This window comes from Dasypus novemcinctus, chromosome 11, assembly GCF_030445035.2.
Source record: "Dasypus novemcinctus isolate mDasNov1 chromosome 11, mDasNov1.1.hap2, whole genome shotgun sequence".
Lineage (NCBI taxonomy): Eukaryota > Metazoa > Chordata > Mammalia > Cingulata > Dasypodidae > Dasypus > Dasypus novemcinctus.
Window position 1 is genome coordinate 114,416,261 of NC_080683.1, and position 27,667 is coordinate 114,443,927.

A 27,667-nucleotide genomic window follows, 5' to 3' on the forward strand; every position below is an offset into this window, starting at 1 on the left:
CTCCCTTCAATTTTTCTTTGACCTTTAATGGATATATTTCACTGCACTTACCGGATATACCTTTTCTAACAGATTGCATGTTATGTTTACCATAGACACCCTCTGTCCCCTTATGTAATGCAGAGCAGTCAGTTTTCTATTAGCCATGTTAGAATGGGGAGACCATCTCATTCATCTCCCCAAAGGTAGAAAATTATAATGATTGGTTTCCCTTGGCTTTAAAGACTTTTTTTTAATCATATACTTGAAAATGAAAAAATCTGATTCCATAAGAATTCAATCAAAATGATGGAAAAATACTATGAAGACATTACTTGGGAGGGAATGGAAGATGGTGCATCTTCCTTTCTGTGCCTTCCCACTCAGATGGTCTCCCTTGTCCAATCCACAATGAATACAGACATTATATCGTCAATGGTGGTTAAAAAGTACTAATTACTAGGATGAGCTGGAGATAACCATCTACTTAGAAAAGACATGGCTGGGCTTAGGCCAATATTTGGGTCGCCACTCCTGGATGACTAATTCTTTCCCACAAACACCCTCAGACACAGCTTTGCTACTGAGAAAGATCAAGCTTTAACGTGATGATTTTCATTTCCAGGAAGAAGTCATTGGAATCCTTGGCTCCTTCTCTACCTATCCCAGAGTTCTGCCGCACCCCAAAAGGAAGTCAGCCCTCTGATGAGCCAGCAGTTTGTCCACAGCAACCCTGCTTGCAACTTCTTAGCCACTTGTTGTCACATCCCTTGTTGCAGGACCATGCTGAAGCTGCCAGGTCATATTTGTCACTGTTACCTCTTTTAATCATTTCCTTCTTGCTTTCAAAGTAGAAGACACAAGTCACTGGACCAGATCTCTTTCTTCATGTAGCAGGATTCATCCTAAATGTCTTTTTTCACCATGATAAGCATAAACCAGATTTGGGAGTGGAAAGCTCAATTTGCCTGCTCCCGTACCACAAAGAATACTGGCCCCTTTGACATGATCTTTCTCCACATAACCTCTGACATGGGTGAGTTAGAATCATAATTAGCAACATCTGACCATGTGTGCTTCCCAAACTCAGCAGAAGATTCCATGTTTTCTAAATCATCTTGGAGGTATGTGGAAAGTCCAGCTAGAGTTGAGCATCTCCTCACTGAGCTGCCAAGGCTGAGCACCAGGCACTCTATTCATCTTTCGGACACTGAAACCTCAGACATGTCCGGAAGGGAGTCATTTGGCTCATGTGTAAATCCAGGTACTCTGATAAGTGTTTCCTAAACATTATCTCACTTAATTCTCTCAAAAGCCTAGTAGGTTTGTATTATTATCACTTACTTTCTGATGATGTAATTGAGACTCACAAGGATAAAAGAATGCCCCTGTTCATGATGACTTAGCTTCAGGACACATTCAGCAGTTAAATTTTCAAAGGGATATCTTCTCACTTTTGGAAGAGTATGTGCATTGAAGAAAATGGCAAGTGGATGAGCCATAAGAGTTATTTAAAGGCTAGGATGGCCTTCAATGGCTAAGTTTCCAGAACAAATAATTTCTAATTTAAATTCTCATTATTGACTATACCCTGAAAACATTTCCAGTAATATACTATAACCAAATATATAGGGAAATAGATCATGTAATAAGTTATCCCAGTGACTGGTAAAAGTTCATTAATAATGGCTATACAAATGACTGACCTCAATATTAATATATTTTATATATATAAATGCATATATTTCATATGTAGAAATTTTTCTCTCCCTAAGAGGCACTATCAGCTTAGGACAAATGTGAAAAACATGCCTCATTATTAAAAGTATAGAACAATAGGAAACAGGTAATGACAGTTAGGTGTCCACCTAACACATGAGAGGTCTCGGATTTGGTTCCTGGTGCCTCCTAAACAAGATGAGCAAGTCAGCAAGCTGGTGTGACAGCTTGGCACAGTGACCTGACTGAACAAGATGATGCAACAAGATGACACAACAAGGAGATGTAACATGAAATACAATAAGCAAATACGAGTCACAGTCCCTATTAAGATTCTAGAATACTTAATAAGCCAAGAAGTCAAAGTCTCTCTAGAAAATGAATATCTTGTGGATTTATAACTCCTTCCATGCTGTCTCCCCCCCACCCCCGCCCAACATCTAGGTTGATCTCAAAGTTTTGCCAGAATTTGCCCTATTAAATTTTGAGTGTAGAGTCAAGTTCGATCTCTATTTCTCTGTCCACAGTACTTGCTCCTTGGGAAATAATCCACCTTAATAAAAAGTTCCCAAATGCAGATTTCCTGTGTCAGCCTGGGTTTTCATGCAAGGGACACCAAAGGCCTGTGGGAAGCAGTAGCCAGAACTTTTGTCAATGATCCAGAACAGGACAAGGAGAGGCATAGCTTCAGATGACCACATCCAAGCAGAAGTCCATGACTATGTCAAAGAGACTCTTGGAATAATAATATATTAAAGGAAATGCCAGTTTTAAATGATGACTGTATTAGTCAGCCGAAGGGGTGCTAAGGCAATACACCAGAAGTCTGTTGGACTTTTTAAGGGTATTTATTTGGGGTAGAAGCTTACTGTGACCAGGCCATAAAGCGTAAGTTACATCCCTCAACAAAGTCGTCGTCACTTGTTTGAGCAAGATGGCTGCCGACATCTGCAAGGGTCCAGACTTCTTCTTCTTCTCAAGACTCCAAGGTCCCAGTTTCCTCCAATATCAGCTGTAGGCTGGGATAAACCTAATGTCTCCCAGGCTCGTTTTCCTCCAGGCTCAGTTGCTCTGCTCTCTTCACAAGGCTGGCTGTAAACTATCAGGCTTACAGCTCATCCCTCTTTCTGGGGCCTCTGACGAATCTAATGGACACTTCTCTCCTTCCTCATGGATCTGCTTCTCTGTATGCTTGCTTCATGGGCTCCACAATCAAAATTTGAACTTTCTCCTCTGCCATGTTGTTTTCTCTGAGTCCCTGCCCACCAAGCGTGTGGAACTCAATGTCCTACTTATGTGTCCCAATCACATAAGAGGAGCTTTGCTCTGGGTCGGTGGTCAGGAAGAAGGACAACAATCCTAGGGAAACAACATGGGGTCATAGAAACACCATCTTCAAGGATTCTCCCTAAGGACAAGTGCCAGTGATAAAGTTGATGAGTAACTGCTTAAATTGTGTGGACAAAAATTTCCCCCTTGAATAAGTGGCACAATTGAACTTTCTGAGATGGATGCAAACTATCTGTCTTTTTTCTTTTTAAAAAAAAAAACACATAAATCGCACAAAACGTTACATTAAAATAAGAGATTCCCATATATCCCACTCCCCATATAAATGAGTTTATAGGCTAAGAGACTTCAAAATGAGTCAAGAGGTCATCAGAGGGGTTGCACTTATGTACATCTCAACAGGACCTCAAAGACAGCCAAAGTAGATACAATCCCAGGTAGTGGTACTCCTGAGGGCTACGGAGACACCCAGGTCCAATGGTCATGCAGATGGCTTTGGAGTTCAGTGCTTTGCCAATGGACCCTACTTTGGAATTTCTGTTCCTGAGTGTGATGGAGTTGAACTCAGACGTGACTTATCTACCAATACCCATTCTGTCACTTTTATTGAACCCGTGGTTGGCACGGGGGTTAGTGTATGCTAAGGAGATTTGAATCTCTGGATTGTCTACGTGCCAGCTGGGCCCTGAGTCTCAGCAGAGCTGCAACAAATAATCTCCAGTTCATTGGACTTACCCTGGTAATTCCCTTACCCTTAACGGAGGGGACTCTGGTCAACCACCACACTAGGGAACGAAGCATGTCTACAAATGCAAGCAGGAGAATTGTATACAACCATCATGTACACTCTAAGCCCCCTCTCAATTTAGAGGTGGAGTGGACATCACCATCCCAGGGTGTACAGGATGGAGGAATAAAATATGGATTAGAGTGTACTTATTGGTGTTCTACTATAGAACTATTGTGACTTTAGCAGTGGCAGAAATTGTATCATTGATGTGGGGACAGTGGAAACATGAGTTGCTGCGAGAAGAAAAGGTGTGATGTAGAGGCATTTTTGGAACTTGAGTTGTCCTGAATGATATTGCAGTGACAGATGCAGAACATTACATATCCACTGGGGTATATGGACTGGGGGAGAGTATAAACTACAATGCAAACAAAACAGAATGTTTATTAAGCGTTGACTGACATAGAAAGCCCCCAAAAGTATATGTGGCTGTTAAAAAGTCTCTTTGAAAGGTAAACATGTACTCATGCCACATAGCATGAAATGCATGAATATAGTCAGAAAAAAAGTAACTGCTTCCTCATTTGCAGGGTGATGCCTGGTAGCTAGGTACAATAACTTGAAATGATGTTAAGATCATATAACCAACATGTTAAATAGATGCCTCCTGTTTTCAGGCATAATTTCATTTCATGGAAGGTGTGGTTTCCAGGCAGGGACATGTTAGGGAGAGGAAAGCTAGCAATATGTCTAGGCCCTAATCCATGTATCAAGACTGGAAAAATATCACACATTGTGTGGTTTAGATCTATGAGGGATTGCTCATGGTTTAGGGACAAAACTTCTGTGGCTACAAATTAAAGAGAAATGAACATTCTCCTACTTCCCCTTCCTTTATAAAAAGATGGGATTTTAAACATACAGTTTATAAGAGGATGATTTTGGAGGTAAAATTGAGATGATTCAAATTATTATATTGGGAGTGCAAGGGATGAAAATGAGTTGGCACAATATTGGAAGCTCAAGCACAACAAAGTACCCTATGTCGCCTGCCCCTGCAAGCACAGCTTGGACCTGAACAAAGCAGGGAAACTTGACCTTGCAGGTGGGGCACTCCCCTTCCTCTGTGCAGGTACTGGTGGGCAGGCACCTGCTAGGTGAGCCCTCCACTACCACATGCTCCCACTGGAGGCTGAGTTGCAGCAGTCAAAGTTCCTGGAATCACCTGGGCAGGAACCACCTGCTGCAAATTCCTCTAAGGCGGAATGGATCCCAGACCCTGGTCCCTCCTAGATCCACCTGGAAGCACTTGGCCTGCCTGGCTGGTCTCAAGGAACTTTAACCACTGACCTGCTGAAAAGCAGGGCATTTGGTTCTCCTTGTGGGCTCACTCAAAGAAGGCAAAGATTGGCGGTGTCTGTTTTAACCCTGACAAAAATTTGCATTTACACACTAAAATACTCTGACACCTAAAACATGTAAATTCTCTGTGCTTGTTTTATGGGAAATTAAAACTAATGAGAGACAGAAAAAAAAATTTTGTTCTTTTGGGGGATATCAAAATGTAATGCAATATGGTGTTTTCTACTAAAGCATGTTATTAGTGCAATATTTTGGAAATATTTGGAAAACTCAAACATCTTGGAAAATATGAACCTGCAGAAAAAAAGAAGAAAACCAATTCTAAAGGAAGCAGAAGGAAAAAATAATGAAGATTGGAACAGAAATAAATGAAATGGATAATTTTTTAAAAACCATTGAGAAAACCAACAAAACCAAAATTTGACTCTTTAAGAATATTAACAAAAAATGAAAAACACTTAGCTAGACTAACAAATAAAAAAAAGAGAGAAGATGTAAACAAAATGAGAAGAGGGACATTACTACTGACCTAGAAGAAATAAAGGCAATCATAAGAGTATACTGTGAACAAGTATATGCTAACACACTAGACAATGTGGATTAATGGACAAATCCCTGGAAACAAACAACCCACACTGACCCTAGAAGAAATGGAAGATCTCAACAAACCAAGAACAAGTATAGAAATTGAAACAGTCATCAAAAAACCAACCCCAGGGAAGCAGCTGTGGCTCAATCAGTTGGGCTCCCATCTACCGCAGGGGAGACCCTGGGTTCGCATCCCAGGGCCTGCTTGTGAAGGCAGGCTCACCCACACACTGTGAAGAGCCACCAAGCCCTCCAGTGCCATGGAGCCCCACCCAGCCTGCAGGCTCTGTGGAGCACCACCTGGCCTGCAGGTGCCACAGGGCGTCGACTCAGCAAGGTGATGCACCAAAAAAAAAAAAAAAGGGAGACAAGCAAAAGCACACAGAAGAGCTCTCAGTGAATGGACACAGAGAGCAGATAGCAAGCAAGCCATAGGAGGGGAGGAGAAATAAATAAGTACAGACACAGAAGAATGCACAGTGAATGGACACAGAGAGCAGACAAGACACAAAAGCCACAAGGAGGGGGGAATTAAAAAAAAAAAAAAAAACCCACATAAAAATCCAGGACCAAATGGCTTCACATGTGAATTCTACAAATCATTAAAAAACAATCTAATACCAACATTGTTCAAATTCTTCCAAAGGATTGACCAGGAAACTCATCCTATGAAGTTAACCTCACCTCAACACCAAAGCCAAATAAAGAAAATATGAAAAAAGAAATTGCAGACCAATTTCTTTAATGAATATTGATGCAAAAATTCTCAACAAAATACTTGCTAACCTGATCCAAAAACACAATTAAAAAATTATACAGGAAAGTGGCTGTGGCTAAATCAGTTGGGCTTCTGTCTACCATATGGGAGGCCCTAAGTTTGCATCCCAGGGCCTGCTTGTGAAGGCAGGCTCACCAAAACACTGCAGAGTATGCTGGGTCCACAGGTGCCATGGAGTGTCATCTCAGCAAGTTGACACAACAAAAAAAAGGGAGACTAGCAAAAAAACACAGAAGTGCACTCAGTGAATGGACACAGAGACCAGACAACACGCAAAAAGCCACAAAGGGAGGGGATAAAAAAAATTATACAGCACATTCACTGGGGTTTATACCACTTAGGCAAGGGTAGGTCAAGATAAGAAAGTCAATCTGTATAACATTAGTAAATTAAGGAAGAAAAATCACATAATCATTTCAATAGGTGCAGAAAAGTCATTTGACAAAATATAACATCCATTCTTGCTTAAAATCACTGTGACAGATAGGAATAGAAAGATGCTTTCTCAAGATGATAAAGGGCATATATGAAAAACCCATAGCTAACATTGTACTCAATGGAGAAGGACTGAAGCCTTGCCCACTGAGATTGGAAACAGGACAAGGACATCCAATCTCTCCATTATCACTCAATATGGTGCTAGAAGTTCTAACTAGAGCCATACGGCAAGAAAAAGAAATAAAATCACCAAAATAGGAAATGAAAAGGAAAACTTGGCTAATTGTGAATTAGAAAATTCCTCAAAATCCACATGAAAACTATTAAAACTTACAGATGATGGGCATTGTCCATCATCATCTTCTTGCTAGTTGTCATGGTTGAGTCCAATGAACTGGCTTGCAGGTGGTGCAACTCTGCTGAAATTCAGGACAAAACTGGCACAAGGACAGACCAAATATTTAAGTCACTTGGACATGTATTTAATAAGTATCATGCTAATTATTGATTCAAATAAAAGGGTAGAAGAGCCATGTGTAGAGAACCTATACATGAGTCTAACTCTGTTACACTGAGGAGTATAAATCTAAGGTCCACCTGCATAGAGCCAAATACCTGAGCTGCTTATAGTTTCTGGATGTCTCTAACACCCTCAGGAATCCCTCTATTTGAGGCACTGTTTACTGTGGCAATCAATGAGATCCTGCTGAGAAATGTGTTAGAGTAACCTCTAGAATGACCTCCCAATTCATTTTGAAGTCTCTTAGCCATAAAAACTAATTTCTATTCACCATTACCCCTTTGGAATAGGTCGTTTTCCAGATGCCTTGCTAGTTTTCACTTGGCAATACTTCCTCAGTGCCACGGAAGCTCATCCCTGGGAATCATGTCCCATGCTGGTGGAAAGGTTGTGTGTTTATATGACGAGTTTGCCTCAGAGAGAGGCCACTTTTGAGTGACAAGAGGGCTTTCAGGGGATAAATCTCAAGCAGTATATAACACTAGGCCTAGTATGTAACACTAGGAACAGGCAGGGACTGCAACTACAAGCAATAGAGTTCCATCCATTTGTCCCACAGGAAATAAGCTCCCTTTCAATTAGATGTAAAGTCACCTCAACATCCCAAAATACTCAAGATCTAGGAATGAACAAAGGACTACAGTAGATTTATTATTATTCTAGCAATGGAAGAACTATTATCAGTGGTATAAAGGCAATGGGCATCAGAGATTCTGAGCAAGGTGACACGGAAGAATGGGTGTAATATGTGAGCATTTTGGGGACATTGGACATGTCCTGCATGACACTGAAGTGACAGATACAGGCCATTGTGTATTTTGTCATAACCTATAAGATGGTGCATGACAGAGTGTAAACTATAATGTAAGCTATAATCCATGGTTAGTGGCAATGCTTCAATATATGCTCTTCAATAGCTACAGATGTACCACACTAATGAGGGATGTTGATGTAGGAAAGATGGGAGAGAGAGGGAGTGGGGCATATGAGAATCCCTTATATTCTTTATGTAAAATTTATATAATCTAAAGCTACTTTAAAAATTAAAAATTATTTAAAAGAAGAAAAAAACCCTAAGTCACAGGATATGCATATAATTAGCTTAATAAAATTGCCTTAGAATCTTCTAAAATCAAATCCCCGATCAAAGTGTATTTTCCTTTTCATATATGCTAGATTCAATTTCCAATATTTTGTAAAGGATTTTTTTGCCTGTTCATAGGGGTTATCAACAAATTTTATTCTGTAAATACTTTGCCAGGCTTTGATATTATAGTTATGCTCCTTTATGCAATTTGATAATATATTTTGTAGATAACGATTAGTGCAAGTATCTTGGCTTGGAGTTTTATTTATTGGAATGTTTTGATTTTCATATTCAATGTCTCCAATAGCTATGTGGCTATTTGGGTTTTCTCTATTTTTTTTTCAATTTTGGTAAGCTGTATATGAAAGAAATTTGTCAATTTAAGTTCTTGAATATAATTGTAAGTAGTTTATAACAGCCTTATTATTATATTCATGTGTGTAGGATTTATAATAACTCTTACAGTTCTGATCTTAGTAATGTGGATTTTCTTCTTTTCTTGATTATTCTTTTTAATAATTTATCAATGCAATAATTCAAATAATTAAATTTCACCTTTGCTAGTGGAAAAAAACTTATTGATGAATTCGGCAAACAGGCAGGATTCAAATTTAATAAGCAAAAATTAAAAGACGGGAGTGAATGGTGGCTCAAATGTTAAGCACCTGCTTCCCATGTACAAGGTCCTGGGTTCAATCCCTATACCTCCTGAAAACAAACAAATAAGAAAATGGGAAAAAACAACTCTCATTAGGGAGCAGACATAGCTCAGTGGTTGAGCACCTGCTTCCCTTGTACAGGATGCTGGGTTCAATCATTGGTAACTCTTAAAAAATATATCAATAGAATTTCTATACCATACTAATGAGCAATCTGAGGAGGAAGTCAGAAAAAAATCCATTTACAAGAGTGGCTAAAAAATAAAAAATTTTCATTAATGTATGTAGCATTAATAATGTTAATTGCAAAGTGGAGAGCTGCAAATGCTCTAAAATTGACTGAGGGGAACACAGCACAACTCTGATGAGAATGAGTGCCACTGATAGTACACTTTACATGGATTGCACGAAGTATGGAACTTGATAACACAGGGAAACCAGTGGTGGATGATAGATTGTTGTTAACAGGACAAATATGAGAATGTTCCACCTGAACGATAACAAATATATAATACTAATATAGGGTGTCATCAACACAACAGAATGTGGATTGAGAAGGGGTGAGATGATGCTGGATATCTGTAGAATATTTAATAAAGTCAAATGTGACTATGTGGTAATGATGGATGGACTTAATAGTAACATATTAAAATGAGTAACATATACAGCTGATTATGGATGTGATTATGGCTGAAATAGTCTAAGGAAGTTAATGTTAGTTGGAGGACAGCTGGAGGATAATATATGGAATGTATAACAATGATTTTGGTGGAAGATTAAGATTATGATTAATAATATGAATACGGAGATGTTCTTCTATTACAAGGTATTAAGAATGTAGAGATACATGGAAAAATATAACTAATATAATTTATACACTATAGGAACAATGACATTATCAGGTTTTTGTAGCAAAATCAAAGAAGGTACTATATTAATGCTAAATGTAAAAAAAAAAAGAATATGGAGTTTTTCTGAGATGTGGCTATAATTAAGCATTGTTTTTCACTTCATTTTTTTTTTATTAATAAGGACACATTCACCATGACTTTTCACTAGTCTGTGTTCTTCTGTCTTTTAACTAGTCTTTGGGAACTCTGGAGAAAAATTGAGTTAGTTGTTGAAATTAGATGGGATAAAAGTGCCTGGACAGAACTTTTTAGGAGTAATGCTTCCATTACCTGTGGAGCTGACTTTTTTAAATTTATTTTTGAATTTGAAATAAGGTACAAATTTAAGAAAAGTACATTACAGGAAAATGGAAACTTCACTTTGGGTACCCCACTGTAAATGGAGCACATGATGTGGTATTAATTCATTCCTTTACCTGAAGAATGTTTATCAGGCTACTTCAATGTAATGGGCACTTTTTGACGGTCTCAGGATAGAACAAGGTGTATCCCTGAATAAGGAGACTATATTCTAGTTGGAGCAGAGTGTCAATAAGCAAAGAAATAAGAAAGGTAGATTGTATGCTAGGTGGACACATGGAGAAAACAACACAGCACAGGGAAGGAAGTTCTGAAGGAGGTGGGAGCGCAGTTTGGCAGAGGGCAGTCAGGAAAGCCCTCCTTCAGAAGGCAGCATGTGATCTAGAATGGGGAATTGGGGAAGCAATCATCTACGTGAAGGGAGAACATTCCAGGAAGCAGGAGAAACGACCATCAGCAGAAGAGAGCCTGATGTTTTCAAGGAGGAATACAGAGGACAGTGTGCAGGAGCAGCAGAGCAAGGGGGAGAGGGCAGAGGCGACAGGAAACACTTCATGCCCACTCTAATGCCTTACACCTTTACTGTAAACAAGATGGCGTGTGATCACGCATCACAGCCAGGGACGACACAAGTCCAATCTTAGAGCAAGGCTAAAATATAACTCAGCTAAATAGGAAATATCAGCCTTAACTCAGGACCCTCATTTCCAGGGCAGCACGTGGCAAAGGTTAAAGTCAAACCTCTTGGATATCATCAGTTATTAAGGGTTGAATTTTGACCCCATCAAAGATACGTTGATCTCCTAATCACTGGTGCCCCCGAATGTGGAAGCATTTGGAAATAGGGTCATTGCAGCTACAATTAGCTAAGGAAGTCCTACTTTACAGGGTGGGCTCTTAATCCAATGTGACTGCTGTCACCTCCGTGGTGAAACAAGCTCCTTCTAGCTCCATAATTCCATGACTTATTTTGGGAGTCGCATGGTGGACATTAAGTCAAATGACCCTAAATATCCGACTTCCAAAAATCATGCAGAGACCATCAGTGGCTTCTCCTCCCTGGGCTGCTAATCATGCTCTAATAGCGGACTACACTGTTTGGACTGTTTGGCTGACTTTTCCAGAAACCCACCTTCTGTAAGCCGGCTGTGGGACATTTTTACTGGAAATGTTTGCCTGTGGAATTCCCTGTGAATCAGGGCAACTGGGCCTTAAGCTCTGACCTTCTCCCAGTGAAAGTGGCCTTCCATGCTCTCCTCGGGGTATCTCTACACCACCTCCTTTAGTACATCCATTTCACATGGGGTCCTGTTGGGACCTGGACTACATTTCGGTAGTGGACAACAGTGACAGGCACAAGAGCTTCCAGCAGAATGGAGGAGGAAGGGGTGCTGTGTCTCCTTCCTGATAAGTCACCCTCCCAGGGTACAAAACCCTCCTGAACGACGACTCTGACCAGTGGCCTGCTCTCTGCCTCCAGGCAGCACACCCACCTCTAGGACGAGTCCACGGCCCGCAAGTGCCCTGGACTGCCTCGCTGATGCTCAGGCTGGGGACAAGCTGCCCACTCGGCTACCTGCAGCCCTGGGACGCTGTGGCTCCGGCAGGACCGTCTTCTGGATCAGGTCCCCTGCCCACCCCCACACCACCAGGCCCCCGACCTCTTCCCCTGGCAACAGAACCCAGTGTGGTCTGTTCAGATGGCACCCCAGCGTGCTCCCCTCCCCATGCACCCCCTCCCTAGAGCCTCCTTCGCCCGGGGACCCATCAGGCTGTTGCCCTCGTCACAGTCCCCATGGCTCAGTACCCTCCCGTGGCCCCACACCCCGCTGACTCACCTCAAGGCTCTGCTCAGAGGCCACCTCCTCCACTCTCCTGTGCAAAGCTCAGGCTTCGGGGTTTGGACCCACCAATGGGCCAGGCCAGAGCCTGTGACAGGCAAGTCATGGTGACTTCTCAGAGCCTCAGTTTCCACGAACTCAAACTGGGTGAGTGACCACCCCGGAGGGTGTGCGGGTTAAAGCTCGGCAGGTGGGAGGCAGGAGAGCCTGGCACAAGGGGCTCCCACCCAGGACAAGCCCCCGAGTGGCAGCACACGGCCAGGATGGCTCAGAGCAGAGATTCTGAGCCCCACCTTCAGCTGGTTCCGTTCCCCCGAGTGGGGGGCCTTGAGTGCTGGAGCTTGGGGCTCATCTACAAAATGGAGAAAAGCACTGGGCCAGGAGGGGCGCCCTGACAGCTGGACTGCCTCTGATCTCCATACAGCCCAGGGGGTGGGCCTCCTGCCAGGGCCACCCCACTCCTGTGACACTAGCTGGAACGGGGGAGGGGGGGGAGGAGGTGGGGGAGGGGGAGGCGCTGGGGTAGGAGGGGTTTGGGGGAGGACCCTGGCCCCTCTCCTGCCTCCAGGCCCCAGGTGCCTGCAGAGCCGGCGGGCGGGGCAGGAGAGGAAGGGCTGCAGCAACCCCAGGCTCCACAGACACACCGGGTCCACTGCCCTGTGCAGCCCCGGGGCTGTGTTTGGGACCTTCCAGGGTCCTCCAGGTGAGGAGGTCAAAGAGCAGGCACCCAGTTGCCGGAGTCACGCGGCAGTGTGGCGGTTCCAGCCGTTGGTGCACTGCGCATGCTTGGTGAGGGGGCCGTGACACGCCCCGTCCTCCGCCGCGTGGCGTCACGTGAGAGCCCAGCAGTTCCACGACCCGGCTGCCCGCGCGGTGACGTCCGTGTCCGTAAGTTATGGGAGCCCCTTGCCAACAGGCGACCCCGAGTGCGGCGTCCCCCGCCGACACCCAGGCTGGGGACCCACCGCGCGTCCTCACTGCGGGTGCCCTCTGGGTTCAGTCAGGGAACTGAGGCCGCAGAGAGGCCGCAGAATCCAAGGACCCGGATCTTCCTAGGCCTGGGCTCGGCCCCTCCCGTAGGGATTGCTCTCGGAGTGAGAGCCCCTAAATCCTGGGGGACCCCTGTGTGTTCCTGCCCAGGTGAGGCTCATTTCTTTTCAACGTCCTGAAATGAGTTCAAGAGCACGTCCCTACGCACACAGTAAGTGACAAGTGGGGACAACGGAGAGGGAGGCCGAGTAGGAGCTGGCAAGGGGACAGAAGAAAGGGGTTGAGACAGCTCTGCCATGGGGCAGGATCCAAAGCCTCCTGGCAGCGAGTCCATGGTCCACAGCAAGGGGAGGGGATGCCAGGCTGATGGGCAGGGGGATTCCAGAGGTTCCCAGGGGCTGTCCAGGACTGTCCTTCAGAGCAGCCAGAAGAGGGCAGAGCTGGGGTCCTGGCTCCACTGCTCTGGGCACCTAGAACTAGGAAGAGCCCCTGTTGGATGGAGGCTGCTGGAGAGGAGGCCTCAGTTACTCCACTGTAAATGAGGGTGCTTGGAGTAGGTGGTGTCATTCGTTCCACACCCAGGAGAAATGTGCTTGGTCATGCTTCTCCATCAATGACCTACCCATGGAGCTCTGAGACCCTGGAAAACAAATTCTACTCACTGGGGATCTTTAACAGATATAGGTATGAAGTTTAGGGGTACGAAGACTTGGGGTGGCACAGAGCATGGCACGACATGGAGCCAAAAGTCCAGGGTCCAGGGAAAGACAAAGGTGGGAGCCTTTGATCTGATACCAAATAGAATGGGAAGGCCAGATATTGATCCTGAGCCATGCAGCTGTCATTTCACCTCTGGAAAGGAGACTGCAGACAGGGTCTGTGCCTCCGCTGGAGGAGAACTCCACGTGGGCTTGTTCCTCTTGGCGACTGCCAGGCTGCGCCCTGATGCCTTCGGGCTGGCTGACGGCCCTGTCTTTGCAGAGCTCCACCCTTGAGACCTGTGCAGAGAAGATGTGGAGGTCATGACACCTCCTCCTGACCAGGGTGTCTGGGCATCACACAACCAGCAGAGGCCAGAACAGGCTGGAGGCCAGATGGGAACAGAGCAGTCTCCACCCCCAGTCCCTAGATAGTCATGGGGGCTCTAGGATGCAGAACCTGCCCGGGCAGCACCCTGCTTCCCCTTCACGGTAGATCACGATGGTCTTTGTTTTTGTTTGTCTCCCTGCCCACACCCCCACACCCCAACCTCCACCCTCAATCCCCGTGCACCAACCCCAAGTGAGCCCCGTACAGGCAGCTAGTTTGTGCCCCCACACCTCTAAGCTAACTCGTCTTTATGTTTCCTGGGTTGATTTTACCTAAACATGGTGAGGCATGACACTGTAATACATGTTTCTCTGTACCTTCCCATCTCCCAGAGCTCACCACTGTGACCCTGCAGGTCAGATGACAGGGCTGTATCATTTTCATAGGGTAGGACAGGGACCTCAGGGGTTCAGCCTCTCACTCCCTTGAACCTTGACAGAAATCCTTCCTCTTGCCATTTCAACAGGGCTGCAGGGAACATCCCTTGTCCCTCAATATCCTGATGATTCCAGCGAATCCAGCGTAGACTCCTGGGAATGAGATGTCCTGGTTGAATGTTAGGCATGGAAAAAATCTGAATCCCTCTGGCGAGATTACAAAACAGTGAAGGAGCAAAAAGTGGCCTGCGTCACTGCCATCTGATGACCTTGTGTGTGAAAAGGTTTGAAACGCTTACCTGGTGTCAGCACAGAAAATAAAGCCACATTTGCAGTTTTCCCAGTGAGAACATGATCCGCTGTGAATATTTTCAAGGCCACTTAGAATTTATCTTCACTGCTTTATCAGCTCATTTCCTAGGGCAGTTCAGGATCTTTCTCCCACCATGAATTTACCAATATGCAGAATCAGAAATCACCCTAGCGTGCGATTATCAAAACACACTTTAGTGCAAAGACCAAAGGCATCCTATTGGTAATCAAATGCATGCAGGGTGAGTCCTCTGTCATTGTCAGTAACCTCAAGGCATCCACATCCCACCTGATGCCCCAGAGCCTGAGTCCTTGGAGTTTCCTGGTCTGAGTCCATCCCCAACCCTTCTGGTAGACACAGAGAACGCCTGATTGTGTGTTCCTCCTTTGTCCCTGATGCCCCTGCACCAGTGGGAAAATGAGCCTGCTGAAGCCACCTGTTCCCTTTATTCAAGATGTTGGAGATGTCATCTAATGTCCATATCCGAAATAAAGTTGGAAGAGAGTTGCAGGGGCCTGGGAGGATTGCCACAAGCCCACTCTGCCTTCTAGGAAAGGTGTTGGTGGAGTTCAAACAGTAAATATACAGGGTGCCTTTGTGTCAGGTACATTTCTATATTTAGCCTAGTTACAAGAATAAGGGAAAAAATCTCTGGCTATTGGCCTTCCATTCCAGTCTGGTAATCACACAGTGACCCTAGATCTCATGAGCAGGAATTGTCCAGAATACTTGAGATGTGACATCCTTATGGCTCCCAATAGATATGGAAGAGTCTTCCATCTCGCTGACCTCTGAAGGATTATGAAGGAGGGGATAGGATTGTGGAGTGGGGACAAGGGGATGGGAAGGGGCAAGCACAGGAACCATCCTTCCACACAGATAAGAATATTTTTGAAAGCCACAGTGGCAGGATAGGCCAGATTTCTGATCTGCTGTCCACCATTTTTCAGCAGTAGCATATCCTGCTTCCAACATCCAGGGCCAACGTCTTTGATATCCCAGGCTTTCATAGCCTCAAGACCCTGCTGGGCTCAGAGGAGATGTAGATTCCAGGCTGTCAACTGCCTTGCCCATAGTTCCTTGTCAAGCTTGAAACACTGTATTCAAGATTCTGTGAGCCAGAATTGAGGAAGAATGAAGGCAATGACTCTTGAGGTGAGGGCAGGGCCAGAATATCCAGGGGGACACCTATGCAGGAATCTCAAGGCCTGGAGTAGGCCCAGGGACAAGAGGAACCTCAGATGAGTCTTCTGGTGGACCTCTGTCATTAGAAGGCTTCCTGAGTTGGGGGTATGGTTTGGGTGTTTGCATCCAAAAGACATGGAGATATTTTCTGCCTTTATAAAGTCACCTGGAAAGATGGATATTTTGGTGAACACTCTTCCTTTTCCAACTGCAGTGTCAAGACATGCACCCCTGTTTTTGCATTCTAGCTCCTGCCCAACACCATCGCCAGAGGGAGAAATACCTAAACAGCTAGAGCTCTGTCTCCATCAGATTTTGAGAGTGACTCTGGATCTAGACTCAATTTTGATTAGAATTCCAAGAGCAACCCTAGATGAATGGAGACCTCTATGTCATGAAGTACATGTGGAACCTCAGGACGATACCATGGAGACCAGCCCAGAGCAGACTCTCCTCAGATATGGTAGGATGGAGGAGATGGGCCATGATGTGCTGCCTGCCCAAGTGGGCAGGGCATGCTCTGTCACTTCCCGATTACTGAAGAAAACTGGAAATCAACAGACCCTGATACAGCTGATCACCAGGTGATCACACTATCTCCACCATGGCCACAACTGTAACAGACTTCTCCATGGCTCCTCGAAGAACCTCAGGTGCCACCTTAGAGGATCAGGGATTGAGAGCAAACATGACTCTTGGTTATAGAGTGGAAAAAGAAGATGAGCCATAAGAATAGATGAGCCATTCCTGAGCCATTGTAAAGGGAGCTTGAAGACTGGGCATTTTCAGACCTATATTAGGTATTTGCGCCGTGAAGAAGCATCTGACTTGGCCCTCGCCTACCCCCTTGCTATGAACACGTGTATTTTCCCTTCTGTAAAGTGGGTTGGATATTCCATTATTAGGTCTCCACTGGTAGTCTAGTCAAAGCAGACAAACTTGGGAGCTGGGGGAAATGCCCAGTCCACACTGACATTGAGGAAGGAGCAGGTGGTGTCAAACAACAAATATATTCTGGCTGCCTAGGTGTAGCGGCATACTTCTTTATTCTAAATAGTTGGAGGAATAAAATTTTTTAAAACTTGCTGAATAGTGTGCTTCTATTCTAATCAGGGGGTCAGACAGTGACCCTAGACTCCATGAGAAGGGAGGGTACAGAGCACGTCCGATGTGATGCTCTCATGTCTCCCTCTAGGTATGGACGAGCCATTTTAGTCATGAGACGAATGGAAGACCTCTGAAAGAAATGAAAATCTGTGTGGACTCTTGGTCACGAACAAGTGTTTCCCCTCAGTGGAGTGGGAAATGTGGGGTGTGGGTAGTGTCTGGGAGGGGCAGATCAGTTCACTGTGTCCCCCACATCTGCTGTCTTCTGCTATCTCCTCACCACCCCATGTGCTCATACTTGCCATTCCTGACTCTAACGAGGATGCCTGGTCCCAGAGCAGGAGGTGCGGTGAGCAGCATGTTCTCCAGTCTCCCTGGATGCTCAGCTGCTTCAAGGGGTGACCAGGCTGTAGCCATCCCTCTAGGAGAACACATCAGGGGGATGAGGACCTAATAGGACACACAGTAAAAGGAACCATTTTGCTGGAGCCTCAGATTTTGGTACAGTGAGGACCCTGGGAAAACTAAGGGATGAGGTCCTCCTACCTCTTGTTATTTAGGGATTACCTGCTTTTGATGTGAGCAGAGCAGACACAGCCCCTCCCCGCCCTTCTAGAGCCCAGATTCCTTTTGTCTGCAGTCATTGAGACAGATGGATATGCGTTACACATTTCTGAAATGGGAGAAATTGTTCAGACAGTTAATCTCGATCCCTCTATTGTGAACCCTCTTCAAACGGTCACCTGTTTGGTCACCGGTCAGCCACTGCCAGGATGACAGTGGAGGGATGTGGCTTGGGCTGGGGCCATAGGGATGGGCAGGGGCAGGTAGGGGAACATCCCACACGCACACAAGATGCTAACGTTGGAGGAGATGGTGGAAGGAAGGGCCAGGCCTCTGATGTGCCCACTGTCCTCCCACCAGGGCCATATGCTACTTCCTGGGAACCTGGCTGCACCACCAGCTCAGCACAGATGTTGCTCATCCCCCAGGCTCTCCCAGCTTCAGGGCCCTGTTGGGGTCCATGAAGATTAAAAACCATGGCATTGAATTGCAATGCCGGGGACAACAGAAGTTGTACCAGAGGTGAGGTGGGCTGTGAGTCATTTCTTATGAGGGTGATTGGAAGTCCTTTTGGGAGCACCCAAGCAAGAGGCTTCAGGGCTTCTGTGGGACTAGGAACTACCAGCACCTCAGAAAAGTCATCTAGTGGTCGTCTGTAAGGGAAACCTTCCTGATTTGGGGCCTTTGCCTCTGAAAGGCATAGGGATAGTTTCTGCCATGATAAAGGCCCCTGGCAAGGCTGTCGTGATGCTGAATGCTGCTCCTTTCCAGCTTTGGTATCAGCAGTATCAGGTCCGGCACCAGCGGCCTGGGAGCTCTACCTCCCTCCTGCCTATTCAGCTTCTGAACGAGACAGGCAGGGCCAGATGTGAGGTTGGACACAACACCAGTCCCTGTTCCAACATCACCATCCACAGAAAGATCAGCTGAGGAGGTCACGCCTGCCCAGGCACCACAGGAAGCTGAAGCTCCTTCTCCAGTTTGGGCGGGAGTAAGGGAAGGAGACATCTTTCCCTTTTTCGGTGAGCACCTCTCTGTTTCTTTTTCTAACGTTTTTATGTTGTTTTTATTTATAATATGGATATATTTATTTTCTAGGGTTAAAATATATATATATTAAAATTTTGTTATTAAAACTCCCTTTTATTATGCTTAAGTGTCTTAGGAACACTTAGAGATGTGCATCCATCTGTCCCTATCATTGAGAACATTTCTCTGTGCCAAACAGGAACCCCTCCCTCCTTGGCAGCCACACTCCTTTCTCTCCTTTTGTGGACCTTGGGAACCACTGATCTGTTGCTGTCTGTGACCTTCAGTCCTAGTCCCTGACCTGAGGAGATGGACAGTCTTAGCTCCTGGCCCAGAGTCAGGCTCGACCAGGGAGGCATTATCCTGTCTTGACATATGGGTCAGGGCAGCTCCAGCAGGCTAAGAGACTTGTCCAGGGTGCCCCAACTAGAATGTCAGGAACAAGGATGCAACCCAGACCAGAAATCACAGCAGGGGCAGGTGTCTGACATCTGAGGCACCCATATTGTAGCTGAGACCCTCCCTTTGGCCTCTGCCACTGGCTCTACCCCATGCTCCTTTTCAGTTTCTAGCAGAGTCGGTCCAGGAGATGCTCTTCCACAGGGTATAGCCAAAATCAAGTGCATGGAGAGGGGCATCCTATAGCCTCGCAAAATTGTCCACATTGTCTTTGCCACCATGTGGACATATGGCCATCCAGGAAGATGCAGGAACAGGTAGGAAGACATTTGGTAGTCCTAAGGATGATAAAGGAGGATGCCATATATGGCAAGGCACTCACTGGGTATGATCATCACAGACAAGGTTCCTGGAGGGAGCTTCAACGGGAGCATGGAAGGACCTGGTGGAAAGCTCAGGACTCACAAAGAAACTATGATTCCTATGCCTGAGTGAGGTTAAGCCACTGGCCTTATTTTTGGTATCTACAATTTCAAGTGAGTTTATACTGACCTCTACTAAACATTTTGAGGCATCTTCTTCCTCTTATTCAGTAGCACGAAAAAGGTTTTCCTATCCAAGTGAATTTATATTCTTCATTTAATTGGATAAGGTGCATGTTCTGTGTGCTTTCGCTTTTGGCCTTGACTGACAGGATGCTCAGAGCTACATTTTCTTCATTTTTGCTGCAAAGTTTCTTCCTACAATTCAGGTATATTTTATCTTCTTTTAAGAATCCCCAACATTTTTTATTTTAATTCAGTATTAATTTATATAGGTTTTTAATATTTTATAGGTTTATGCTCTATTGGAAAAGATGAAGATAGACTCCTAGGAGTCCATCATGCCATTCTCTCTATGCAGGCAGCATGGGAGGGGTAGGGTATGGGACACATGAGAATCCCCTATTTTTTTTTACGTAACATTTATGTATCTAAAGTATTTTTTTAAATTAAAAAGTATTTTAAAAAATAGCAAGGACACAGAGATATGTGCAAAAAAATAAAAGACATCCTTAAGGACTTACCAGTAGGATGGACTGGAGGATGTATATATGAGGGCAGGGTTCGGTTGGGCAGGGAATCCTAGAAGGATTGTATAAACACATTGAGACTGAAATATTAGAATACAACCTCTGTTCTCATCAGGTCTAGTCAAATCTATGAGGCAGGAATACGTGGGAACCTGTGCAAGGCTTCCCAAATGGTCCTGAGGTATTTGGGCTACCTGCTCTTGAGGATGTCACCAGGTGGTCAAGAGTCCCCGCTGGGTCCCACCTGGAACCATCCCACACCCAGTTCCACTCTCCAGTGTTTGTCCTTGTGGCCAGGACATGTTGGGTAGAGGATGGGGAGAGAAGCATTCCAGGGAGAGGTGGAAGAAAGACAGCTGGAAACAGTGATGGAGGGGAATGCACTGGTCCCACCTGCATTCAGCCCATCCTCTGCTGGGATGCCCAAGGCCAATTGGGTTTGAGAAGGAAAAAAACACCAACTTTCTGTAAAAATTGTTTTTTATGAATGTCTTTCCTTGGTCAGGCATCATATATCCCTATTGAGACAGGAAGGAGCCTGAGGGAAGGGAGTGTGCCCTGCAGAGCTGATTATCTGCATCTTTGGGAAGAGTGATGAGGACAGTCCAGATCTAGGTAAGTTTACAAAGCCCCACACACAACTGATTGTGTGCTTTCCAGCAGAGGTGGAGCACAGGATGGGGTGGGATGTGGGGTAGACATGTGGATGTCTGTAATCATGGGAGGTGGTCCAGAGAATTTGTGGTGAGCAAAAAGGCAAAAAATGGTGTATATTTTCTTTTTCCTAATACATCACTGATTAGCAATAGGTAATAGCCTCTCTTTACCAGGGAGGTTTATTCCCAGGAATGATGTCCCACATTGGGGGGAAGGGAATGTGTTTCTTTGCTGAATTTTGCTTACGGAAAGGGAGAAACTAAATAAAAAAAGAGTTTCAATGCCTAAGCGATTTCTAAGAGAGTCTGGCATTTATTCCATATCTTACACTTATCAGGCTTCGGGCAGATATTACTAACTGCTACAGTAAACAAAGCCTCAAAGAAAAGTGCTCCTGAGGTTTTTAGAGACATTTGGACACTCTAAGTATGGCACACGCACCCATGAAATCTGCACCCCCTCAGCAGGCACTCTTTGAATATAAGTGACAATCTATTTCCCCAATATCACATAGCCTCATTTATAATTTCTCTACACATTTTTTTCCTACTCCTTTTATTTGAACCTATAATTATCCTTATATTCATTAAATAAATGCCTCAGAGACTTAATACTTCACATTGTTCATAAGTCCGTTGAACCCAGAATCTCAACATAGTTGCATTCAACTTTTAATTTTTAATTCTTTGGGCATGCCCTGAACTACCACCAAAATGATGATGATGGACAAGTCCACCCAATAACAAGGAGTATCTACAAATATAAGCAAAACATTTTCTTCCATCTGCCCCAAAATATCAAAGTCCCCTCTCAAACTGAAGTAGTCAGTACAGATATCATCCCAGGGGGCAGGGTAGGTGGTTCAGGGGGATCCCCAGGATCTCAGGGAGGCCTCAGTGTAGTAAAACATGAGAAAGTACCTGCTGATTGATGTAAGCCCCAGGATGGGACGGTCTGCTGCCACTTTCCCAACCTTGACCTCTCATGAGGAAGTGAAGACAGCTGAGGAGCACCAGGTTGGGTGATGGAGGTCCCTATGGAGTACATATTCATAGAAGTTATTATGCAATCCAGCCATTTTAAGGGACCTTGAAGCTGGGTAGTTCAGAGAGCCACTGAGAATCATGCAGAGAAAATGCTCAGTCCTGAGAGTGACCAAGGACTGATCACCTGGACATGGGCAAGAAACAGAAAAATCTGTGTTAATTTGCTTACTGATGGTTCTTATCATAGAGGTCTTCAACAGAGCAGAGCTTTCAATGAATTTGTAACAACAATAGTAAATCTGTGAAATTTTCTTTCTCAAAATTTTTCAGGAAGTGTTAATAAATTGACTTCTACCTTTATACATAGCATTTGACCACATCTTACTTCCTCTCTGTTATCCCTCAAAGGTCTGTCAAATGGGCAGAAATTTAAAGGCCTTGAGCCCCATCTGCCCATTGGCCACAAATGGTTTTTTGCCCCAGTGTCAGAGCCTCCCTGTGGGACGAGCTCTGAGCATCAGAGCAGGATGTGACCCTGGGGCCTCCTGGGCAGCTTCTACGGTGTTGGCAAAACCAGCCCTGTCCAGAGAATGGCCAGTTCAGTCTGGTATCCTCCCCAGAGTTTGGTGAGCCCTGGTAGAGACTGGTAATGTCCATGAGTTCAGGAGATGAAGAGGGGAGCCAAAGAGGACATTGTAACCAGAATTTTTTTTTTCATTTTTTTTTTTATTTTTATTTATTTAATTCCCCTCCCCTCCCCCGGTTGTCTGTTTTCTGTGTCTTTTTGCTGTGTCTTGTTTCTTTGTCCGCTTCTGTTGTCGTCAGCGGCACGGGAAGCGTGGGCGGCGCCATTCCTGGGCAGGCTGCTCCCTCCTTCGCGCTGGGCGGCTCTCCTTATGGGTGCACTCCTTGTGCGTGGGGCTCCCCTACGCGGGGGACACCCCTGTGTGGCACGGCACTCCTTGCGCGCATCAGCACTGCGCATGGGCCACGGACCTCCCATGTGGTAAACGGACGCCCTAACCACTGGGCCAAAGTCCGTTTCCCTGTAACCAGAATTTATAGTCAACATTGCCTGAGGGAGGGAGCTGCAGACAGAGGAGAGACCTGCCCAGGGAGGAAGGAATTGAAATAAGGAGAGACAGAGAGAGACAAAATGAGAGAGTGAGAGGAGAGAGAGAGCTCTCCAGAGCTGTACATTGGGCTCCCCTCAGGCTTCAGCTGAGCACGGTGCATGGACAAAGATCTACCCCAGGCCTGGGATGAAACCAGCAGAAAGGAACAGGCCAGGCAGTCCTTAGAGCTCATCAAGGATGGGAAATACTTTATGTTCTCACCGGTAAGTATGGGAAATCTAGTAATTTTGATGCATCAGGTAAAAGACTCAGAGGCTTGCCTCATTTGAGGATTAAAGATTATGAAATTCATGTTGTAAAACTTCTCAAAAATGTTATACAACTAAAGAACAAGTAGATCAACAAGTATTTTTTTTTTTAATCTGCAGGTTACAAGATTACCATGGAAATACCAGATGTCTTTCTCTATACCAAAAATTAACTACCCCAAATAGAAAATAAGAAAGGAATTTCATTATATGAGCATCTAAATGAAAAAGAATATCTAGGAAGAAATTCAGATAAGCATGTGATAGACATGTACACTGAAAATATACAAAACACTGTTGAAAGAAATTTACAATGAAATAAATGAAAGGAAATCCTGTGTTCATCAATAGGAAGACCTAATATAGTTAAGGTGTCAATACCACCCCAAAAGTTCTATGGATTCAATGCAGAACCTATTAAAATTATTTTAGAAATCAGAAAACATTTTAAATTCATAGGGACAGATTTTTAAAATAGCCCTGAACATTTAAATCTATTTTCAAGTAGAAGAACAAAATGGAGCTCTGACACATTCTAATTTCAAAACATACTACAACCACAACCATCAAAAGAATGTGGTAACAGCACAGAGAAATACACGTAATAGACTAACAGAATAGATATGAGTGTTCTGGAATAAACTCACACACTCGGAATTGCCTGATTTTGGACATACTTATATCCAAGTATATAAAATGGGGGTAAAAATCATCCATTCAGGAAATGGTGCAAGGATAATCAGAGTTCACATGCAAAGGGATAAAGTTGGACCCCTGCCATCACCACAAACAGAAATGAACGGAAACTATTTCAAAGACCTAAACTTTAGAGCTAAAATCTGAACACTCTAGGAGGAAACATAGGGAAAATACTATTATCCTTGGATTTGACAGTGATTTCCTAGATTAACACCAAAAGCATGAACACCAGAAAAGGAATAATAGATAAAATGGATGACAGAAGAAGTAGAAAAAAAAAACAAAGCTTTTGTACATCAAAGGAAAGTGAAAACACAAACCTACAGAGTGGGAGAAAATACATCTGATACATGTTTAATATCCAGAATGCCTAGAAAGCTTAGCATATACACAATGAACAGATGAAAAAAACTTTAAAAAATTGGGCAAGGTCTTTTCTTTCTTTTTGTCTTTATTTATTTTTTTATTTATTACATTAAAAAAATATGAAGTCCCCATATACCCACCACCACCCCACCCCAATCTTCCCCCCATAACAACCTCCTCCATCATCATGAGACATTCATTGCATTGGGTGAATACATCTCTGAGCACCGCTGCACCTCATGGTCAATGATCCACATCATAGCCCACACTCTCCCACATTACACCCAGTGGGCCATGGGAGGACATACAATGTCCGGTAACTGTCCCTGCAGCACCACCCAGGACAACTCCAAGTCCCGAAAAATCCCCCACATCTCATCTCTTCCTCCCACTCCCTTCCCCCAGCAGCCACCATGACCACTTTCTCCACACCAATGCCACATTTTCTTCGATTACTAATCACAATAGTTCATGAATAGAATATCACTAAGTCCACTCTAATCCATACTCTATTCCTCCATCCTGTGGACCTTGGAATGGTTGTGTCCACTCCACATCTATATCAGGAGGGGGCTTAGATTCCACATGGATGCTGGATGTAATCCTCCTGCTTTCAGTTGTAGGCACTCTTGGCTCTCTGGTGTGTTTGTTGACCTTCTTCACCTCCATGTTAGCTGAGTGGGGTAAGTCCAATAAACCAGAGTGTAGGACTTGCAAGTCTATTGAGGCTTAGGACCTGGCTATCACATGGTCAGTCCAGAGATTCAAGTCCCCTGGGTATATACTAAACCCCAGCACCAACTACAGTTCTGGTAAAAGTAACAGGAGAGGCTTGTGAACAAAGATCACATCTGAGTCCAGCTCCATCACCCTCAGGACCACAAACTCCAAAGTAGAGCCAACTGACATGGCACTCAACTCCATCTGCCATGACCATAGAACCTGTGGGTCTCTTTAGCCCTCAGAAGAACCAATACCTGGGGTTGTATCTACTTTATCTGTCTCTGGGACTCTGCTCAGGTGTGCATAAGGGCAACCCCTCTGATAACCTCCCAGCTCTTTTTGGAGACTCATAGCTATATAAACTCATTTGTCCTTTCCATTTCCCCCTTTTATTCAGGTCAAAAAGCATTTTAACTCCTGGTATTATATGTAGATTGAGATATTCTGCTGGTCCGAGTTGACCCTTTTATTCAAGGTTATTTTCTAGTTACATCATCAGCTGGTACTTAATAGTAATCCCTCGGTACCAGGGAGCCTTATCCCTGGGAGTCATGTCCCACACTGGGGGGAAGGCAACGCATTTACATGCTGAGTTTGGCTTTGAGACTGGCCACATTTGAACAACATGGAGGCTCTCAGGAGGAAACTCTTAGGCACCTTGCAGCTCTAGGCCTTGTTCTTATTTCAGGTGCACAGGCTCACAAGCATAGTCATTAGTATCAAGGGCTCATTGTTGGACCTTCCTTCTTTTTTGGTCTTTGCTGTTGCACTTGGGGGATTGTTGCTGTTCCTTTAGGTACTGTGATAGAGCTCCCCTGACTAGGAACTCAGCACTCCCTCAGTTGTTGTTTTTAATTGTATCCACTATGAAAATATCCAAACATTTTTATGTACCCTGGATATATGCCCTGGAGAACTCCCTGCCAACCATGTGTCCCCTGTCAATAACATCCCACACCAGTATTCCTCCCCTGCCATTATTGAACCTCTCTGTGATCCAAAACTTCTTGAAAAGTGAAGCCCGATATATTGCCAGGTTCCATTAATAGTAAAATGGAATATAGTGATGAGTTTAAATGTTAGATATAGAATACATATTAATTTAGAAAAATTGAGGTAAAAATAAATTGGGGTATCAAATAATTTAAAAATGCAAAAGCTTTGTTTTTGATGTTTTGCCTTCCATCACTGCAATAAGTGTTGCTCTGTATCCAAATTGGCAAGGCAACTACTTCCATCTTTTCCTCAGTGTCTGTGTCCTATCTTTTTCTTTTCTTTTTTCTAATTATTAAGCTTATCTTCAGAAAAGTTTTAGATCACAGTAATTCATATATACAATATACAGTACTCCCACATATCCAACATAAAACCTTTTCCCTTACACAGCAATCTTTTTACATATCCATACTATATTTACTGAAACTGATGTACAGATATTGAGACAATAGCTTTCAAACAAGGTAACATTTGTGTTTACATTGTGGTTTATATTTTAGACTATACAATTTTCTAAATTTTTAGTTATCTTATGTTTTACATTGTGATTTACATTTTAGCTTATCAGCCCCCATATATTTTTGGTGTACTTTTACATGTCTTATATCCATCCTCACATACTCTTGTGGAACACTTCTATTGCCCACACAGTTATATTGGTTCCATCTATTCAATACCTCCCCTTAGGGCCCACAGTGACAGTCACTCTTCATTGCTTGAAGGACCATGTTCAGAGATACTTGCAACAGTGTTGAGGGCTTGACATGCTCAACTGCCCTAATGCACTGGGAGCCACCATTACTCTCGAGAGATACAATTCCCTCTATCTGAGGGCATCAGTCCTCCCCAGGATGTGGGTATACCTTCACTCTCATTATATGGGTGTCTATCCAATGATATAACCCTCTATGGCAAAATGAGCATTCATATATTCCCTAGGAGCATCAGATTATCCCCTTAAACATCTTAAACAGGTAACCTTCCTTATTATATTTTTGAAAAAGTTTTCTCAGCATTATACTGTCAACCAAATACCTGACAATCTATGTTCATATGTTCCCCCACCCTCCCCCCAATTTCTTGGGCAATATTACCCATCCTCCCATCCCTAGCCCCCCTCAAGCCCACAAAGCCCCATGCAAAGGTAACCCTAAGCCCCCATTGTATCCCTTCCTTGTACAGATACTTACCTCCAGCTTATCATAGATTTCACCCATGCAGGTGTCAGCTTACATCCTTCCTCTACCCCCCAATTTCCTTTAAGCCTATCATCCAGTCTCTAGCTCTCTGAGGCAGCTTGGTTTACTTATTTTATATCATTGAGGTCATGTAGTATTTGTCCTTCAATGCCTGGGTTGCTTCACTCAACATAAGGTTCTCAAGATTCATCCATGTTATCACATGTGTTTGTGTATTCGTTCGTAAAGCTGAGTAGTATTCCATTGTATGTATATACCACATTTTATTTATCCATTCATCTGTTAATGGGCATTTGGGTTGATTCCAACTTTTGGCAATAGTGAACAATG

At 44.2% G+C, this 27,667-nt stretch overlaps 1 long non-coding RNA gene across 1 annotated transcript in view; it reads right to left on the reverse strand.

Annotated features, from left to right (window-relative positions):
* The window catches only part of LOC111765785 (uncharacterized), a 30,526-nt gene extending 17,860 nt beyond the window's left edge, over positions 1-12,666 (reverse strand). Inside the window, exon 1 of the long non-coding RNA XR_009188125.1 lies at positions 12,200-12,666. This is a non-coding gene — a long non-coding RNA (uncharacterized lncRNA). The remainder of the gene's footprint in view (positions 1-12,199) is intronic.
* Between the last annotated feature and the right edge of the window lie 15,001 nt (positions 12,667-27,667).